The sequence below is a fragment of the Pan troglodytes genome, chromosome 4 (assembly GCF_028858775.2).
Source record: "Pan troglodytes isolate AG18354 chromosome 4, NHGRI_mPanTro3-v2.0_pri, whole genome shotgun sequence".
In the NCBI taxonomy this organism is placed as follows: domain Eukaryota; kingdom Metazoa; phylum Chordata; class Mammalia; order Primates; family Hominidae; genus Pan; species Pan troglodytes.
In genome coordinates this window covers 152,372,989-152,388,910 of record NC_072402.2, presented here as the reverse complement: position 1 = coordinate 152,388,910, position 15,922 = coordinate 152,372,989, and the positions used below count along the sequence as shown (strand labels likewise).

The window sequence follows — 15,922 nt, the reverse complement described above, 5'->3', positions numbered from 1 at the left end:
AAACGGAGTCTTGCTCTGTCGCCCAGGCTGGAGTGCAGTGGCGCGATCTCGGCTCACTGCAAGCTCCGCCACCCCGGTTCACGCCATTCTCCTGCCTCAGCCTCCCGCGTAGCTGGGACTACAGGAGCCCGCCACCACGCCCGGCTAATTTTTTGTATTTTTTAGTAGAGACGGGGTTTCATTGTGTTAGCCAGGATGGTCTTGATCTCCTGACCTCGTGATCCGCCCGCCTCGGCCTCCCAAAGTGCTGGGATTACAGGTGTGAGCCACCGCGCCCGGTCGAGAAAAGAACTTTCATCTGGGCAATTCAAGTCCTTTTAAATTAATAAATGAGACAGTAATCAGTCCTACATCCCACTTTAAGCTATGTATTCATCTCTTAAAACTGCTTGCCAGGCCAATCACGAACCAATGTTATTTCTGTAAACCAATGAGAATTCCTGACACACAACTCTGTAATAGCCCTCTCCCTATTCTTTTTTTGTCTTTAGAAACCTGCTTGTGAGCCTGGGCAACATGGCAAAATCCGTCTCTACAACGAAATAAAAAATTAGCAGGGCGTGGTGGCTCATGCCTGTGGTCCCAGCTACTTAGGAGGCTGAGGTGGGAGGATTGCTTGAGCCCAACAGTTTGAGGCTGCAGTGAGCCGAGATCATGCCACTGCACTCCAGCCTGGGCAACAGAGTGAGACCCCATCTCAAAACAAAATGAAACAAAGAAACCTGCTTGTGACCAGTCACAGTGGCTCACACCTGTAATCCCAGCACTTCGGGAGGCTGAGGCAGGAGGATCCCTTGAGCCCAGGAGTTCGAGAACAGCCGGGGCAACATAATGAGACTTTGTCTCTACAAAAAAAAAAAAAATTAAAATTAGCTGGGTATGGTGGTGCGTGTCTGTAGTCCCTAGCTACTAGGGAGGCTGAGGTGGGAGGAAATATACATACACACACACATATATATGTTTAAACACCTGCTTGTATGTAACAAAGGCCAAATGGAGCTCATATCTGAGGTTACTTGATTCTGAGTCTTCTCAGCAGCTGTCCTCACTTTGACTCAAGTAAACTCTTCAAATTATATTTCATGCCCCAGCCTCTTCCTTTGAGGTTGGCAGGAGGCACTTAATGCCAGCTGTCCACCATGTGTGATGCTGAGTGTGGTCCCTAGGTGATGATGAGCAGATAGAGGAGGAAGAACTCTTTACCCTGTTGGCAGGAAGGGTAGAAGTCTTCACAGGCAATGGCCTTTGATTTGGGCTTTAAAGGGTGTGTAAGAACCTACAGGGTGGGGAAGAGAAGAGGAAGGGCTTTCCAGGTATGCATGGAGGCACAATGTAGGGAAAGACAATGACAAGCTTGAGGAAGTAGGAGGTGGTAGCCAAATGTGGGCTGAGAATTATAATAACAAGCACTTAGGGTGAGTTGAGTGTGTTCCAGGAACTATGCTAAGTGACTCACTTAATCCTCAGCCTGTCCTGCGGAATGGGTGCTGCCACCCCCATTTTAAGGATGTGGAAATCAAGGTTTAGCAATAAGCAGCAACTGGCCTAAAGTCACATAGCTAGGAACTGGTAGACTCCTGAACCTCTGCTTTAAACATCTCTAAGCACTTCCTTAAGGTGAGGGAAGAACGCGAAACTGGGGAATGATGTTGGGGCAGATGGAGATAGGCCTTCTCCACCGTTCTAAGGGGTTTCAGTGTTATTCCAGGGCACTAGGGAGCCAGCGAAGGTTTCCTTCGAAAGGAACCAGCAGGGCTGGGCGCGGTGGCTCATGCCTGTATTCCCAGCACTTTGGGCGGCGGAGGCGGGTGGATCGCCTGAGGTCAGATGTTCAAGACCAGCCTGGCCAACAAATGGTGAAACCCCGTCTCTGCTAAAAATACAAAAATTAGCCGGGCGTGGTGGCGCAGGCCTGTAGTCCCAGCTACTCAGGTGGCTAAGGCACGAGAATCGCCTAAGCCCCGGAGGGGGAGGTTGCAGTGAGCCGAGATCGCGCCACTTTTTTGAGGCAGAGCCTCAAAAAAGAAAAAGAAAAAAAAAAAAGAACGGAAAGGGTGAGCAGGGCTGTGCCTGACAACGCTCACCCGCGGCCCTATGGGGGATGAACCGAGGGCTGCCGAGGAGCGCTATCAGGTTGGAGGATGGGTGCCCATTCACGTGAGCTGCCCCAGGGAACAGGGACGAAGGGAGGAATGCAAGATCCTCCCTGACCTTGTGCAGACCTTCATGCCGAAGGGCAGTGGGGCGGGGCTGAGTCTCCGCAGGATCCCGGAGCCTTTTCAACGAACGGCACCCCAAGCTGGGCGTCGGGCAGGAGCAGAGTGGGCCGCCACCCGCGGACCCCACGACCTGCGCGCAGCTCGTGCTTCCCAGCACCCCGAAAGCTCGGCGGCCAGGCGGCCACGTCGCAGGGGGATGTGAGCTGCAGAGACGGGGGAAAGGGCCAGTTTTAACCTCCGCGGCCCAGAGAGGGGAAGCGACTGCCCAAGGTCACACAGTCAGATAGTGGCAGGGGTAGGACTAGAACTCGGGCTGTATCTCTTGATTGCAAGTCTGATACTTTCTTTTTTTTTTTTTCTTTTTTTTTTTTTTTGAGACGGAGTCTCCCTCTGTCGCCCAGGCTGGAGGGCAGTGGCGCGATCTCGGCTCACTGCAAGCTCCGCCTCCCGGGTTCACGCCATTCTCCTGCCTCAGCCTCCCAAGTAGCTGGGACTACAGGCGCCCGCCACCACGCCCGGCTAATTTTTTTTTCTTTTTTTAGTAGAGACGGGGTTTCACCGTGTTAGCCAGGATGGTCTCGATCTCCTGACCTCGTGATCCGCCCTCCTCGGCCTCCCAAAGTGCTGGGATTACAGGCATGAGCCACCGTGCCCAGCCCTGATACTCTTTCTTGATGCAATTTATTTCAGAATCAAAGAGGAATCAAGATACTGTGGCTGAGGACGGGCGGCTGGGATGCCGAATACTCCGGGGAATCCGGGGTTTTTTAAATATCTATTTTACCTCTTCAGGAATCCTGAGGACTGTGCGGCGGTGGAAACGGGCTCCAGGCGCCCTGTCCCGCCAGGCCGTTGTCGCACAGCCCCCCGCCCGGGTCATCCCAGCGAGACCTGCGCGTCCTCTGCACACCACCAGTGCGGGCGGGGCCCATCGTGCCTGGGAGTCCCTGCTCTCCGCAGCTGGGGGGACAAAGCCTCCGCCTGCTGCTCATCCATATCACCCAGGCAGGGAGGGTGCGTGGAGGTAGTGGCGGGTCTCGCTCTGGGGCCGGGCGGACCGAGTTCAAGTCTCTGCCCTGGTACTCACTAGCTGTGCGACCCTGAGATGGTCACTTTCCCTCTCTGTACTTCTGTTTCTTCATTTTAAATCGGTGAAAATAACCGTGCTTCATACAGTTGGGTGTGAGGATTAACTAACATAAGGAGTATTCAAAGCCTTAGTAAGGGGCGTGCCGCACGACAAAGGCCAGTTATTATTATTAGCCCGGGAGTCAGCAGGGTTGGGTGCCTAATGTACCTATGAATTTGACAAACCTTTTCTCGATCCTACATGAAACCTGCTGCTTCCATGAAGTCCACCCAAATTAACTTCATTCAGTTTAAATCCATCTTGATTCTCAGAACTTAAAGCACAGCTGGCATTGTCTAACTGCAATGGGGTAGGGGCAGCAGGCTTGTGTGCGTGCCCTCCCCCGCACCACTAACCTAGATTCACAAGGCCTGAGGTGTGTAGTCCTGCCTTCCGAGGGCTGCTAGCTACTTGATTTTGAGTAAATCACTTCATTTTTTTTAATTTAAATTTTAATTTTTTTGGAGACAGAGTCTGGCTCTGTCACCCAGCCTGGAGTGCAACGGCGCGATCTCTGCTCAGTGCAACCTCCACCTCCCAGGTTCAAGCAGGCGCGTGCCACCACGCCCAGCTAATTTTTTTGTATTTTTAGTGGAGACAGCATTTCACCATGATGGCCAGGCTGGTCTCGAACTCCCGACCTCAGGTGATCTGCCCGCCTTGGCCTCCCAAAGTGCTGGGATTACAGGCGTGAGCCACCACGCCAGGCCCAATCACTCCATTTTTGAGTCTCAACTTCCTCTGTAAAATGGAGGTGATAATATTAATTTTATCCATTTAGGCAAGATGAACAGAGTTAGATCTCTGATTATACTTTGAGAATGGAAGGAAACAAACCGGCAAAATGTTTTTTCTTTTCTTTTCTTTCTTTTTTTTTTTTTTAAACGGAGTCATGGTCTGTAGTCCAGGCTGGAGTAAAATGGCACGATCTCAGCTCACTGCAACCTCTGCCTCCTGGGTTCAAGTGAGTCTCCTGCCTCAGCCTCCAGAGTAGCTGGGATTACAGGTGCCTGCCACCTCGCCGGATTATTTTTTATTTTTTTGAGACAGAGTTTCACACTGTCGTTTGGGCTGGAGTGCAATGGCATGATCTTGGCTCACTGCAACCTCTGCTCCTGGGTTCAAGCGATTCTCCTGCCTCAGCCTCCCAAGTAGCTGGGATTACAAGCGCCGCCACCACGCCTGGCTAATTTTTTGTATTTTTGGTAGAGACGGGGTTTCACTATATTGGCCAGGCTGGTCTCAAACTCCTGACCTCATGATCCACCCGCCTAGGCCTCCCAGAGTGCTGGGATTACAGGCGTGAGCCACCGCACCCAGCCAATTTTTGTATTTTTAGTAGACATGGGGTTTTGCCATGTTGGCGAGGCTGGTCTCGAACTCCTTACCTCAGGTGATCCACCCACCTCGGCCTCCCAAAGCGCTAGGATTACAGACATGAGCCACTGTGCCCGGCGCAAAATGTTTTCTCAAAACATATTTAATAACTTGGAAAAATGGTGTCAATATATAGTATTTATTTTTCTTTTCTGAATTTAATTTTTTATGTAAAAATTTTATAAAAGGAATGCATTAATACATTCTCACAAAGATTCACCATATAATATTAAGTGAAAAAGGGCAAATCAAGGGCAAAAGAAATATGCTTCCAATGTTGTTTTATTTCACTTTTGAACCAGGGTCTCATTCTGTCGCCCAGGCTGGAATGAAGTGATGCATTCATGGCTCACTGCAGCCTCAACCTTCTGGACTCAAGAGATCCTCCTACCTCAGCCTTCCAAGTAGCTAGGACTACAGGCATGTGCCACTAGCCCTAGCTAATTTTTTTTTTTTTTTTGAGATGGAGTCTCCCTCTGCCGCCCAGGCTGGAGTGCAGGGGTGTGATCTTGGCTCACTGCAACCTCTGCCTCCTGGGTTCAAGTGATTCTCCTCCTCAGCCTCCCGAGTAGCTAGGATGACCGGCACCCACCACCACACCTGGATAATTTTTGTATTTTTAGCAGAAAGAGACAGGGTTTCGCCATGTTGGCCAGACTGGTTTCAAACTCTTGGCCTCACGTGATCCGCCCACCTCAGCCTCCCCAAGTGCAGGCTTGACCCACCTCGCCCGGCCTGCCCAGCTAATTTTTTTTTTTAAGATGTGAACTTTTTCATTCTTCAAAAAGACAATGTATTTTTACATAAATCTATAACAGAATTCAAATGTAGAAAAAATAAACTATATTCAGGGATAGAGTGCTCAGCACAGCACACCCCCTCCCCGGATGAGACTGCAGGAGCCTCGCCACCCCCAGGACACCCAACAGCAGGGCAGCCACAGGCTGGCACATAGAGCTCCCTGTGTCTGTCACAACAGGCTGCAAATGCAAGGGGCCCAGACCCGAAGCATCAAAGACAAAAACCAACCCATTTCACTGTGGCAACTCACTTCTTGGCCTAGGTCACTCATTTGTACACCTACTCAGAAAGGGAGGCGCAGGGAAACTGAGGGACATGCATCTCCAGATGCCTCGGATAATCCCCTACTCAGTTCTGCCACTAGAGGACCCCCAGGAGAGCCCACCTGACAAACCCCAACTTCTTCCCTGGGCCAGTGCAACCAAAAACCTGCAGGATTCACCCAGGACTCCAGGCCCTGACAAGAGGCAGAGCTGGCTGCGGCTCGACTAATTAAAAAATTTTTTTTGTTGAGACAGGTTCTCTCCGTGTTATCCTGGCTGGTCTTGAACTCCTAGCCTCAAACTTTCCTGCCACCTTCGCCTTCCAAAGCTCTGGCATGAGTGCCCAGCCTCCCAACTTATATATAAATACAGGCCGGGCGCAGTGGCTCACACCTGTAATCCCAGCACTTTGGGAGGCCGATGCAGGCAGATCACGAGTTCAGGAGATCGAGATCATCCTGGCTAATACGGTGAAACCCCATCTCCGCTAAAAATACAAAAAATTAGCCGAGTGTGGTGGTGGGTGCCTGTAGTCCCAGCTACTAGGGAGGCTGAGGCAGCAGAATGGTGTGAACCCAGGAGGTGGAGCTTGCAGTGAGCCGAGATCACGCCACTGCACTCCGGCCTAGGTGACAGAGTGAGACTCCGTCTCACACACACACACACACACAACACACAAAAGTATAAATACACTGAAAAAAATAAACATAAGGAAATCCACCAATATGTTAACATGTTACATCTGGGTGGGAAGATTACTATAGATAATTATCTTCATCTTTATTTTTCTATGTTCTCCAATTTTTTTTCAAATGCTGCATTATTTTTATAAACAGAAGCAAGCTACAATATTGTAACAGAAATATTGAAGATTATATTTGAAAATATTCAAGGCTAAACAAAAGCAAGTTAGATATCACCTATGTGTCAGCAATCAGAAACCTTTGAGACTAAAATTTAGCCTTTTGGAAGCACCGTCCATCTTCCCCCAGACCCACCCCTGCCTCTTAGCAAAATCACAGCACCATGCTGTGACAGAGGGGTCGGTCTAAGAGAGACAGAGACTGATTTCTCTCTAGGAAAGCCTCATGCAGAGCTCTCTGCTTCCTTGGTTTCCAGAACTTCACCAGCCTTCTTGGCCTGAAGTTCCTTCTTCTGAAGTCAGGCATGGCTCTGCCAAGGGATACTTGGACAGTGATCCATGGGACTGGAGAAGACCCCTGCAATCCCTGCAGAGTTACCAGGTTACTTAATTAGCTGGCATTTAAGGGTCTGTAGGATCTGAACCAGTCTTCCTTACAACTCCCATGTGTGCCAATCAAACAGTCTGTCTGCCATCTCCAAAGCCAGAAAGGGACAGTAATGAGTGAAGAGAGCTAGGTGTGATGCAATTGGGAAAGGTAAGGACTGTGGCAAACTGGAGTAAGCCCACACCTTCAAAACGAACAGCCACTTCTCAGTGCCAGTCTATTGCTACCTGGTGGGACCTTTCGATTTTTCAAGAGAATTGGAAAATCTGGATCTTTATGTGAAATCTCCTGATTTTAAAATAAATATTGGCAGGTAATTCACAAAACACATTTGGCCACTCTGCTGATCACAATTTGTAACTTGTCTTAGGAACACATTGAACTTTTTTCCCTCTGCACCTTTGCTTTTGCTATTCCCAATGCCAAGAACACTCCCCCACCCATCTAAGTCTAATGAACTCCATCTGTTCTGTCAGACCCAGCCAAAACACCACCTCTTCCGGAGCATCCCCGCAGCCAGAAGTGACATCTCCCTCACTGGGGCTGCACCACACATTTAGCTCTGTGCCTGTCTCATCCTATGCCCACAGTTGTTTCAGTAAGAGTCCTAGCTTTCCTGGTACAGAATGAGCTCCTGAAATATTCAGAAAACATTTGTGGAGCACCTGCTATGGTGCAGGAACCGTACTAAGCACTAGTGATACAGCCTAGAACAAGACGGATATGTCTTTGCCTTGATGCAGTACAGTCTAGTGTAGGGGGCAGATTTTAAATAAATAACTCCCTAGATACCTAATCCCAATTGTGATGAGTTTTACGGGGTTAAGAAAGTTTATAAAAGAGACTTAATCCAGGCACAGGAGGATTAAGCGAATCACGAGGTAGCTTGGGGAAGCATTAGCAGTAGGGCTCCCACTTAGGGCTGTACAGTTTACATGCTGCACAAAGCCTGGCAACAGAGCAAGACCCCGTCTCTAAAATTAAAAAAAAAAAAATTGTAGAGTTGAGGTCTCGCTATGTTGCCCAGCCTGATCTCAAACTCCCGGCCTCAAGGTGTTTCTCCCACCTTGGCCTCCCAAAGTATTGGAATTACAGGTGCGAGCCACTGTGCCCGACCCCTTTTTCTAATCTGCACAAAGGCATCGTATAGACTAGCAGAGGCAGCGTTTAGTTCACCCCTATCCAAAGCTGCTTTAAATAAACTTAGAATCTAAGTAGATACGGTGACTTCCCTATGTACATGCAGCCCAAAGAGATGTTCCCTGCTCCCCACTTTCTACGCTAAACCCTTAGACTTCTGAGATCAGGGAAGGCACCCCCAAGGAAGTAACGTAGGAGCTGAGACTGAAGGATAAGAAGGGGCCAGCCAGCTTGGAATATGAGGAACAGCATGTGCAAGGCCTCTGAGGGGAGAAGGTACCATGGCCGAAGGACCTAATAGGTGGCCGTTGTGGTGGAAGCATGGACAGAGGTAGGAGAGCATTAAGGGGTAGGCTGGGCAGTGACCACCCTGCATGGCTCAGAAGGCCACATTAAGGGGTGCAATTCTTTTTTTTTTTTTTTCTGAGATGTTGTCTCACTCTGTCACCCAGGCTGGAGTGCAGTGGCGCGATCTCAGCTCACTGCAACCTCCACCCTCCGGGTTCAAGTGATTCTCCTGCCTCAGCCTCCTTAGTAGCTGGGATTACAGGTGCGCGTCACCATGCCCAGCTAATTTTTGTATTTCCAGTAGAGACGAAGTTTCACCATGTTGGTCAGGCTGGTGTCGAACTGCTGACCTTGTGATCTGCCCACCTCCACCTCACAAAGTGCTGAGATTACAGGCATGAGCCACCGCGCCCAGCCAAGGGGTACAATTCTTATCCTGAAATACCTTCCATATCCCTTCCATATCCCACTCCCTAACCACGTCGTTTCTGGGTTTCACTGCCCATGAGAGAGCGCACAATGGTAGAAACTATCTTTACAGAGGGCCTGCCATGAGGCACAGACTGTGCTGGGGTCACACATTCATTCTGCCTTTTTTATGCTCCTAAGGAAGTATTATTTGATTTCAATGGAACAGATGAAAAAATGGAGGCACAGAGAGGATGGGCAGCTGGCCTGAGGTTAGCTGACTGTTAAGGGGTAGGCTGGGATCCACTGTGAAGTCCACTGTGGGACTTCAAACCCCTTCTCTTGGCCGTCATGCAGCAATGGTACCCATGAATAGACCGGAAGCGCAAGGAGTGCACACCCTTGCTACTCAAAGGCAGGAGGGTCTAGGGGCCTGCAACACTGGCATCACCTGGAAGTCTGTCAGAAATGCAGGATCTTGGGTTCGTTCCATCCAGCCCTACTGAATCAGAATCTACAATTTTTTTTTTTTTTTTTTTGTGAAAGGGTCTCACTGTGTTGCCCAGGCTAGAGTATAGGGGCACAAACACAGCTTACTATAGTCCCCACCTCCTGAGTTCAAGGGATCCTCCTGCCTCAGCCTCCCAAGTAGCTGGCACAGGCCACCACGCCCAACTAATTTTTAATTTTTTTGTAGAGACAGGGATCTCACCATGTTGCCCAGGCTGGTCTCAAATTTCCTGGGCTCAAGCAATTCTGCCTTGGCCTCCCAAAGTGCTGGGATTACAGGTGTGAGCCACCGTGCCACGTCAGAATCTACACTTTACAGGAATCATGTACACATTAGGAGCTGAGAAGCACTAGACTAGAGAATAATCCAAGCAAAGTGGCATATTGCCTTTGTAGCCCTTATGCAACAGTGTCTCCTAAGCCAGGTTTCCAATGACCCGAAAACAACTTCTTATAACCAAATATACCAGATTGGCCAACTGTTCCATTCATCTATCCACCCTAGTTTTGTCATCTATTTCCACTCCAAGGGAAAGACTGTGAGAGGCTACCATCAACTCCAAAGACGAGGTGCTGTATGCTCCAAATCATCTCCCATTTGAGGTCTACTCTGATCCCCAGATCATTTTCTGGAACACACTTTTCACAAAAGAATTCCCTATGTTAGCCTGCATACCAAAGGAGTCAGAATGGTTTGGTAGAAAAGATTAGTGGGTGAGGAAAAGCGGGGTTCCCCTTCAGCTTTAAGGCCACATGTGACTTTGGGAAATGCCCTACCCTCACTTCCTAATTCCCATGTAAAATATGAATGGGGTGGACTAGACTAGGAATCATTCCATATGAGGCCTGGCAGGAAACACAAAGGAAGTTCAGTGGCCTAGGTGAAACAGTAGGGAGTAGCGGAGACTGTGGCAAACTAGAGGGCGAGCAGGTAGGAAGGGTGCAATGCCCTGACTACACAAAGGTATCCCCACTCAGAAATAGGCTAGAGTTATCATGGGAAATACGTTGACATATATTCTAATTTTTTGAGTTGGGAATCTGATTTTTCAAGAAATGAGTGATGTTTAAGTATTGGCAACTATTAATAGTTAAAACTTCAGAACAAACAAACACAACACTGTGTGAGCCAAATAAATATCAGGTGCCGGCCAGATCTGTCCGTGGGCCGTCAGTTTCACTTGCCTGGCCCAGATGCCACCCTAATGTTAGGTATTAATTTGCATGTGCGGCTGAGAATGCTGCAAAGCGGCTCCTGTAAGGATGGGGGTTGAGGGGTAAGATCTGTGCCTTGGGGGCCCGTCGCCCGTCCCCCACCGCGGCCCGGGCCCCTTTCGGTGCCCCCTCCCCAGGCCTCTCCGGGAAAGGGCCCAGACGGTGGTGCCGGGTCGCACGGCGTCGCTTGCTTCACACCCTCCCTACCTGCTCGCCTGCTCTCCCAGCACGGCCGGCAGCGCCGCAGCGATGACTCAGCCTCTGGCGGCGGAGCTGGAGGGAGGCGGAGGGGGCGAGGGGGAGGACGACTGGCAGGGCGGGGTAAAAGGAGGCGGGTGGAATGGAGGGAGGAGGGGAGAAAGAAAGAGGAAAAGGAGAGAGAAGTGGGATGGGGGAGGAGAAAGAGGAAAGGGGGAGAGGAGACGGGGGAGAGGCGGAGGTGGGAGGGAGCAGTTCGAAGCCCCAGCTCCCGCCTCCTCCCCCGGCCGGCTGAGGTTGGGCTGGGCTGGGCTGGGGGAGGACAGTGGGGGAACAGCGGAGAGGGTAGGGCAGGGGCGGAGAAAGGAGGGTGGCGTGCTGCGCCCCTTCCCCTCCCCCACTTCGAGAGTCCCGTGGGTACACGTGGTTCATTGCCACACCCACGGACCCAGCCCTGCCTCTGTGGGATGGGAGGGGCCGGGGAGGGTGCCCGGGAATGCGGCTTCGGACTCTGAACCTTTAGTGAGCGCCTTCCAGCGGAGGCCTGGGGGACTGGGCAGTCAAAAAGGGACAGAGGGGCCGGGCGCGGTGGCTCACGCCTGCAATCCCAGCACTTTGGGAGGCCGAGGCTGCCGGATCACCTGAGGTCAGGAGTTCAAGACCAGCCTGGCCAACATGGCGAAACCCCGTCTCTACTAAAAATACAAAAATTAGCTGGGCGTGGTGGCGCGCGCCTGAAGTCCCAGCTACTTGGGAGGCTGAGGCAGAGGCGGAGGCTACAGTGAGCCAAGATCGCGCCACTGCATTCCAGCCTGGGCAACAGAGTGAGACCCTGTCTCAAAAAAAAAAAAGGGGGACAGAGAGAGGTGAGGGCTTGCAGGGGAGAAAGCAAATCCACAAGGCGTATCCGCAAGTGGAAATTTAAAGGGAGAAATGAGCCTACTCGATGCATTTTTGCTAGTCTACACCAGTAGCTATAACACAAGGTTGAATTTGGAAGTCACACCAAGGAAGTTTCCTTAGCAATGTTTTGTAATATAAATGATGAATGAATAAAATGTACTATGGGAGTACATCTATGTGTATAGAAGAGGACAAATGGAATTTTTTTAAATGTCTTTTTGTATGTCTGTTACATATGTGTGTTTGGGTGAATATATAGGAGTGTATGTGTCATTGAATAATGTGTATATATGTATGCCTTATGTATGTAAGCACATTAATAGCTGTATATGAGGTCGTGTGCCAAGAATACATTTCTGTGTATATGGACAGGTGTGTATCTTTATATGCCTAGGTGTTAACTGTATAAGACCTATGGACTTTCCTGAGTTTGTTTTAAATATGCATATTTATGTGAATTTATGAGTTTGTGAATGTGACAGCATATCCTTGGGGGGTATGTGTGGGGGTTTTTTGTGTGTGCCAGTATTGTATAAATGTGTATGTGTATACGGGACTCCTGTCTGAGATCGTGTTATGCTTGGATATTTGTGTGTGTGCATGTGTATGGTAATACATTTGTGATCAGTCTGTGACCAGGGCTACAGGGCATCTTGAGGTTGCATGTGTGTGTCTGTGTGTATAATTGAGAATGTATGTCTGTTTTTCAGAGTCTTTATGGATATGATTGTGTCTAGCATCTCTGTAGCCACCCTATCGATCCATTTGTGATAAGGGCTATGTGATTCTTAAGGGTTGGGCTGGTCAAGGCGGCTCCTTGGAGGAAGAGGTTCTTGTGGGGTGGGGACGGTAGACACAGGAAGAAGTTGCATGTGTGCTGGCCCACTGAATAGACCACCCAGAGCAGCCGGAGGCCAGGCAAGCAAAGTAGGCTGAAACAAGACCAGGGAAAGCGCTGAATGCCAGAATGGGTAATCACGGCCTCTTCTGGCATCTTCCGCCCTCTCAAGCGTTGGATCAGTTTCTCTCATGGCCCTTCTCTGGGTCTACCTGGTCAGTGCTCTTCTGCAGAGTGCACATCCTTGGTAATGAACATGGCAACAATGGTGGAGCATTACTATGAGCCTGCCTGCAGAAAGCACTTAACAGGCAATAGGTCAGCTCTGTGAGGCAGAAATTTGGTATCCCCAGTTTTACAGAGGGGGAGCAGGAGGTTAAGCCCTGTTGGTGATGCCCCTGTTGGATTCTGAGGCCCCATGCCCTCTCAACCACTACTGATGTTTTGGGCCAGATAATTCAGCGTTGTGGGTGGCTGTCCTGTGCATTGTAGCATAATTAGCAGCATCCCTTGTGTTTACCCAGTAGATGCCAATAGCACCTCCCTCTCCAGATATGCAAACCAAAATGTCTCTAAACATTTCCAGAAGTCCACTGGGGACAAAATCGTCTGAGATTGAGAGCCACAGCACTACACTGTCCTGCCTCCCCTCATGTAAGTGTTTTCTGAGGGGCTGCACCAACTCCACCTTGTCCAGTGTCTTCAGCTGTCCCTCTTCTTTCACGGTGATCTTCATGACCGTGCAGGTAGCCCCTTGTCTTTGCCACAGTCAACAGAAGGCTTACTAGCCGGGCCACCTTTCCTAGCAACTCAACCTCTCTGTCTCCCAGGCACAGAAGGCACAGGGCTTGGGGCCTGATAGACACCTCTATAGCTCTTATTATTATTTGAATCACAGGAGTTCCCTGGGGTCAGAGCCTGGAGGAGAAGTGCCCCGAACCTGCTGACCCTCTCTGGCCCAGAGCTGTGGACACTGCTGGTTCTGTGAGTTTGTTTTCCTGGTTGAGCAAGAACACCACACGATGGTGTTGGGCCAAAACTGGTCCCATTTTATGCTACTATATCTCCACTGCCCAGGCTGGAGTGCACTGGCATGATCACGGCTCATGGCAGCCTTGACTTTCCGGGCTCAAGGGATCCTCCCACCTCAGCCTCCTGAGTAGCTGCTTACTAGGCACATGCCACCATTCCTGGCTAACTTTTGTATTTTTGGTAGAGATGGGGTTTCACCATGTTGCCCAGGCTGGTCTTGAACTCCTGGGCTCAATCTATCTGCCTTCCTCCACCCCACAAAGTGCGAAGGGATTACAGATGTGAGCCACCGTGTCCAGCCATCTTATGCTGTTGCATCTTGGCAAATGAAATGGCCTGGCTTTCCCCTCTGGCAGACCCTGATTTTAATGAGCCAGTGCTGTGTTGTGACCACAGCAGGAATTCAGGAAGGGCAAGGCAGAGCTGTCAGCAGGGCTCTTGGCATGTCCAAACCCAGGCCTCAGCAGGGCGTCCATGCTGCTGTGGGACCCTGCCACTGTAGCAGCTCAGGGTCCTGGGGAGCAGGTGCTAGAGAGTGTGGTGGCTCTACCACACACACAAGAGGTCCAACACTCCCACTACAGAGAAGACACACAGATGGTGGTGCTCACAGAGGACTCCATGCCACCGCTGTGTCTGCCACTTGGGAAAGTCTCTCCTCTGGACTGTTCCTTTACTGCATGACCTCACTCTGCCCCTTCTGTTCTCCTCAATCCCTACAGTGTTCCTAGTGTTTACAGGGCCCTTTGCTCCATTCCTCCTGGGATGCTGCAGAGCAAGGTGGTTAAGGGTGAGGGCTCCTATACCTGATTACGTGAGTCTGTGTAATCTTGGGCAAAGCACCTCACCTCTCTGTGCCTCAGCTTCCTCATTTCTAAAATGGGGAAAAGTAAGAGGCCCTGTCTCTCAAGATTAAATGAGATAGTGCATGTAAAGGATGCTAGCCATGTGGTAAGCGCTTACTAAATAGCAGCCATTATTATTATTATTATTATTATTATTAGAGACAGAGTCCCACTCTGTTGCCCAGGCTGGAGTGCAGTGGCGTGATATCGGCTCACTGCAACCTCCACTTCCTGAGTTCAAGCGATTCTCCTGCCCCAGCCTCCCAAGTAGCTGGAATTACAGGCGTATGCCACCACACCTGGCTAATTTTTGTTTGTTTGTTTGTTTAGTAGAGACGGGGTTTCACCATGTTGGCTAGGCTGGTCTTGAACTCCTGACCTCAGGTGTTCTGTCCACCTGGGCCTCCCAAGGTGCTGGGATTACACATGTGAGCCACCACACACAGCCTAGTAGCTATCATCATTGCTATTCTTTTTTTTTTTTTGAGACAGGGACTTGCTGTGTCGCTTAGGCTGGAGTGTAGTGGTGTGATCACTGCTCACTGCAGCCTCAACACTCTGGGCTCAAGGGATCCTCCTGCCTCAGCCTCCCAAGTAGCTGGGACTAGAGGCATGTGCCACCATGCCCAGCTAATTTTTTTTTTTTTAAAGACAGAGTTTCACTCTTGTCGCCCAGGCTGGAGTGCAATGGCACGATCTCAGCTCACCACCACAACCTCTGCCTCCCAGGTTCAAGGGATTCTCCCACCTCAGCCTCCTGAGTAGCTGGGATTACAGGTATGTGCCACCACACCCAGCTAATTTTGTATTTTTAGTAGAGACGGGGTTTCTCCATGTTGGTCAGGCTGGTCTTGAACTCCCGACCTCAGATGATCCGCCCGCCTCGGCCTCCCAAAGTGCTGGGATTACAGGCATGAGCCACTGCGCCTGGCCAATTTTTTTTTTTTTTAATTGTTAGTAGAGATGAGGTCTTGCTCTATTGCCCAGGCTGATCTTGAACTCCTGGGCTCAAGTGATCCTCCTGCCTTGATCTCCCAAAGTGCTGGGATTACAGGCATGAGCCACCACGCCTGTCTATTGCTATTATTCTTGATTAACAATAAAAGGAGAATGAGCTCTTACTAATTGCCAAGCAATGTGCTAAACTCTGGACGATCCTTTTCTTGTTTTGTCCCTTCAACAACTCTATGAGGAAAGTGCTATTATTAGCTCCGTAGCTGGGAAGAGGAAGCTCAGGTACAATGGTGTTAAGTAACTTACCTAGGGTGACAGAGCTAAGAAGCAGCAACTCTGAATCTGAACCAGAGTACTGCCACTGTGAAGTCTCACTACCTGCTCCTCTCCACTGAAAGCAGATTTCACCATAGGAAGGAGGAGCTTCTCTTTAGCTGGTTGTCCTGAATAGATGTCAGAGGCCTAGAAGAAGATTGTGTTGAGAGGACAGAACCCCCACATCCCCAACTAGAGCAGAAGGAGGGGTTTGGGCTCAAGGAAGTGAAGTTTTTT

The 15,922-nt window shown here is 50.1% G+C and overlaps 1 protein-coding gene and 1 non-coding gene across 5 annotated transcripts in view; both read right to left on the bottom strand.

The window, feature by feature from the left end:
• LARP1 (La ribonucleoprotein 1, translational regulator) overlaps positions 1-11,086 on the bottom strand; it is a 134,777-nt gene extending 123,691 nt beyond the window's left edge. For 2 of the 4 annotated variants that reach the window (XM_054684737.1, XM_054684738.1), the window contains exon 1: positions 10,808-10,864. The gene's annotated coding sequence lies outside the window, so the exon portion shown is untranslated. Of the gene's footprint in view, positions 1-10,807 lie in introns of all 4 variants that reach the window. The other 2 variants (XM_009450030.4, XM_054684736.2) reach the window with 2 other exon arrangements.
• On the bottom strand, positions 7,984-8,067 carry MIR1303 (microRNA mir-1303). Its single transcript, NR_035657.1, has one exon. It is a non-coding gene; the product is annotated as a microRNA mir-1303 (primary transcript).
• Positions 11,087-15,922: the final 4,836 nt, after the last annotated feature.